We start from the raw sequence: 5,020 nt of genomic DNA, 5'->3' as shown, positions 1-5,020 counted from the left end.
TAGGTTGGCCAAGCTCTTTTAGTAGGACCTATTTCACTGAAACTGAAACTATCCCATTTTATAGCTGCTCTCTGATGGGCAGTTTCCATTCTGGAAAGCTTACTCAAAGATAAGCCAAATTTTGCCAGGTTTTGATGCAATTATGACTAGAGATATAAATACTGCAATGAAAGAATGCAGGAAATAAGTAAGGCACTTAAGTAAAATATTCGAATTTCTATTCAGTTCCCAGAACCAAATAGATACTCTGCTAGTCACTGAGTTTTTATGCCTCCCTGGAGTACAAATGCTTCAATTCAGAACAGTGATGTCCTGTACTTCTCCACTGATCCAGTCAGCATTGTCCCACTCCCCATACTGTCCGTGGTCAGGTTTGCTTCCTCCTTCCTCCACCTGATGGTACTTTCCTTCAAAGGCAGAATCAATTTCATCCATTTCTGAAAGAAGGTGGTATAGTGGTTTCAATCTTAGGTTCTGGTACCAGAGTGCCAGATTTGATCTTGCTTACCACTTCCTAGCTGTGTCACTGGGCAAATGGCCCAACCTCCTGTGTAAAATGAGGATATCAATGGAATATTACTCAGCCATCATAAAGGATGAATACCCAACTTTTACACCAACATGGATAGGACTGGAGATTATGCTAAGTGAAATAAGTCAAGCAGAGAAAGTCGATTATCATATGGTTTCACTTATTTGTGGAACATAAGGAATAGCATGGAGGACATTAGGAGAAGGAAGGGAAAAATGAAGGGGGGGAAATCAGAGGGGGAGTTGAACCATGAGAGACTATGGACTCTGAGAAACAAACTGAGGGTTTTGGAGGGGAGAGGGGTGTGGGGATGGGTTAGCCTGGTGATGGGTATTAAGGAGGGCACGTACTGCATGGAGCACTGGGTGTTATACGAAAACAATGAATCGTGGATCACTACATCAAAAACTAATGATGTAATGTGTGGTGACTAACATAACATAATAAAATAAAATAAAATTTAATAAAAAAATAAACAATGGATAAGAAAAAATAAAATAAAATGAGGATATCGACAGGACCTACCACACTTGTGGAGTTAACCTGTGAGGATTATATGACCTACTTCAGGTGAAGGGCTCAGAGATGTTTCTGGAGATGGTGCCATGTAACACATGTTAGCTTTATGATTACTGCCAGCAGGTGTACTATGGAATCCAGATATATTCTCTTCCTAATGCATGTCTCCCTAGTGCAAACCCAGACCTATCCTGAAGTCACATTTTTTTCTCTGCACTGTGTTATAAAAGTCTCTATAGCTGGAAAAATAGATCACCCTTCAAAGCCTTTCCACAAAGATATGGAGATGTTTCATAATAAGACAAATCCAGCTTTTTGTGAACAGCTAAATATGGGTAATAGTCAACTTAATTGAAGTCCACTATAAATCCACTGTAAGCTACAGGAAACTCCCAGGCTCCTCATATTTTAATGCAGGGGGTCAGATTTCTGTTTGCCATCCCAGGCATAGCTCTCAGAGAGGCTGCCCAGACCTTTTCTGCTTTCTGGGCAGGATGGACATGGTGGGTGGGGAGAGGGGCTTCAGCATGAAGCCATGAGTAGTTAACAATCTAGTGTGTGTGTGTGAGAGAGAGAACAGAAAGAAAGAGAGAGAGGAAGAGAGAGGGTGGGAGGAAGAGAGTAAGGGAGGGAGAGGAGGAGAGGAAAGGTGAAGGTTTTTTTTTTTTTTTTTTTTGGCAAAGTTGGTCTAGATTCTGTCAACATGACTTTCATGCTCCTCATGGTCACCCAACATCATTGCACAAGAGATAGAGCAAAATGCAGTCAAATCCAGGTCACCATGCCTGGTTCCCATAGATGCTTTTGCTTTTGAAGTTGATGGAAATTTAAGCTAAGAATTCTCCAGCCCACCCAGAACTGAAATCTAGTGTACTTGAGATTAAAAAGTTTGCTCCAAAATAAATGGTCATTTCTTTATCTTCTACTCTTCTTTCTTGCCCCCTCCTCCCTTAATCTCCTCTTGCCTTCCTGCTCTTCTCTCTTCTTCCTCATTTCCAGGAATGGAGAGAATTTTTAGTCTTATTTAATCAAAATAAGATAGCTTTGAAAGTTCTGCTTTGGTTGCTTTCATTTTGAGAAATGAAGTTTGGCATATATTCTTCCTTATTCAGTGCACTTCTAAAATGCAAATATCTAATGCTAAAGGACATTGCATGATGGTATATATGCAGAGACACAGACATCATCATTGTGAAATAGCAGGTACCACGGAGAATAGAGCAATGAACCATTTCCTCATTTGGAAAGAAAATACCCAATAAACTCAAGCAAAGAGCCCAAAATAGCTCTACTTCACTTTTGAGCACTCTTGCATGGAGCTACTTACCCAGGGCCAGGAAAAATTGGTGCCAGGTGCCTTGTAGAGATGCCAGTTTCATGGATTTTGCACTCTCTTTGTGGGAGGATGAGTTAATAACACATACTTGTCTGGTGCATACTTGCATCTTATTTCTGAGCCTGTACCCCAATACGGCAGCCTTCATATGAATAAATAAATCACACTGAAAACTGGAAAAAAATCCAGGTGATATCAATGCTTGCTTCAACTGAAAAGTACTGATTAGTAAGTCCACTGTGCTTAGGGGTGATACTTCATTACAAAGAACATCAGACTTGCATTATTAAACTGGTGGTTTTCAAACCTGTCATTATAGAATTCTATTTTCCAGATGAAATCTTACCTTGAACTTTAGTATGTAAGAGAGATAGAGCTGTCCTGGTTATACTGGGGGCAGGGGGCCAGGGTGCTGCACATTTGGCTTCTTCCTTGGCCCCCCACTAGAACTCCCTCCAACCCCTGTACCTCCACTGAACCATGGAGCTCCTCAGTGTGAAAAGTACTGACTAATATACAGGTATTTACTGAAGCCTGGATGATGAATCAAGATGCCAGTATCACAGAGCTGCTCCTGGCTCTCCTGGCTCCATGCTCTATGACACCTCGCAACCCAGCACCATTTGGACAACACACCCCATTTTTCCTCAATAAGAAGCAAATGTTTAAGCTATTGTGACCAAGCATGTAAAGCCATGGATAGAAATAATCTACTTAGAGCCAGCATAGCCCGCTAGGGCTTTCTCCTTTTCCTATAGATTCAGTATCTTGGGTTCTGAAAACAAAAATATTCTGTAACAGGAGATTTGGTTTGGTTCACATGTCTGTGCTTATAATAGGGGAACTTGGATAGTCAGTCTTGCTCTTCATGCCCCTTTCCTGCCTGCCTTCACCTGCCTGGCTTTGTGGAATGGTGGGTAAGCAGCATGGGGACATGCTCCAGCCACCAAGGACATGAAGCCTGCCCACCACACCCAGGGCCCTCAGCAGGAGCCTGGCCCACAGTTATCTTGTGTCTCAGAGAGTCAGCTTAGCTGACAAGGTGTACATGTAAGTAGCATGATTTTTCCCTCTAATTAAAAAATAACAGTTTATAAGGAACATTTATAAAATACAATAAGCATAAAGAGTCAAGGTACCACTAAGGGAAGCATTTTAAGGTATATATCCTTAGGCTTTTTTTCTTCCTTTCCTCCCTTCCTATATCCTCTCTTCTTTTCTATTTCACCAAAATAGGATTGCACTGTAACTCCCTTTATTACCTCCCGTATTGTGAACATCTATTTGTGATACATAATAATATATAATTGTTAATGGTTAAGAAATATTCCTTTGTGCCATAACTCAATTTTTTTGAAAGGTTGAACAGTTTATTATTTACATGTATAAAGAATGTGAAAATAGAAACTAGGATGAGGCACAGTCAGGAAGATGATTCCAGCTCAGTCGGTGATGATGAACTCGTCTACCCCGCATTCTTCATAGCTCCTGTCTGGCAGGTAGCAGCGAATGATGATGGGGATCTTTCGGGCCTTGAGCTCTTTCATGGCAACGAGCAAGGGATCTGTCTCCCCCTCCAGCTCCACCATCACGGGGGCACACATTGCAATTTGGAGGGCATGGGTGACAAGTACATGGGCTCGCTCATACTTGGTCATATATGGTGTGGTGATTTGCTTCTGGTTGGCCTGTGGTCGCTCTCCAGAGGGGAGGATCTCAAGTTCTCCTGGCCCTCCTCCTCAGCATTCTCCAAGTCACCTAGCCCTTCATCCTCCTCCACTTCATCAAAGTCATCACCATCAAAATGGTCCTCTTTGTCTGACATGACGCCTGCACCGACGCCACGTGGCTCTGAGCCTGAGACCTGCATGGACACCTGCAAACAGCGTGCCTGTGCCCATTTGACTAAATTTCTACTTTTTAACATGTTTTCTTCTTTTATAAAGAGCACATCTATTACTTTTTTCATTCATAAATCCTTGTATATTTCTCTAGAATGAATTTCTAGAGGTGGAGTTGATGGTTATACAAAGTGAAAATTTTAATAGTATCATCAAATTGCCTTCCAAAAGATTTCCCCAATTTTGTTCCAAAAACCACTGTTAACAAGCGCACAATTCCCCAGACCTTCATCAACTGGCCAATTTAGGTTAGACATATAGTGCCAAGGACACTCGGGCTGGCCAAGCAGAAATATCAGCACGATGAAGCTGAGTGCAGCATATCCAGGGAATCAGATACTGCATTCAAATGGCATTTTAATTTTACTGAGCATTTCTTCAGATGTGCTATGTGTCAGTTTTCAAAAATTAACATAGCAAAAAAATTCAAAGGAAGAGTGCTTGTTTGTTTTTGTCTATCCCCTGAAAGCATGTAAGGCAGGGCATGGACAGACCACAACCTAATTTGGCCCTGCATCCCTGGGAAAGGTTTGTTGATGCTGCAGAGCCTCTGTATCATCAGTGTGAAGTGCAGCATTCACTGTCCAATGCAGAGGGTGCAGAAGATGGGGGAAGGGGGCAGAAGTGCAGCCCTTCTCTTCTTTTCTTCCAGAGGGCTGGGAAGTAAGGGGAGCAGAGGTTGGACTGCCTGCTGGCCTGCTGGCCTCCTCTTGTCCCTACTTGGTGGCCTGA

At 42.3% G+C, this 5,020-nt stretch overlaps 1 pseudogene; it reads right to left on the bottom strand.

The window, feature by feature from the left end:
• Window positions 1-3,723: 3,723 nt before the first annotated feature.
• On the bottom strand, window positions 3,724-4,300 carry LOC145720313 (DNA-directed RNA polymerases I, II, and III subunit RPABC2 pseudogene; annotated as a pseudogene).
• Between the last annotated feature and the right edge of the window lie 720 nt (window positions 4,301-5,020).

Source organism: Leptonychotes weddellii, chromosome 2, assembly GCF_054177405.1.
Source record: "Leptonychotes weddellii isolate Sample4059 chromosome 2, ASM5417740v2, whole genome shotgun sequence".
NCBI classification, from domain to species: domain Eukaryota; kingdom Metazoa; phylum Chordata; class Mammalia; order Carnivora; family Phocidae; genus Leptonychotes; species Leptonychotes weddellii.
This window is presented reverse-complemented; position numbering and strand designations above follow the sequence as displayed.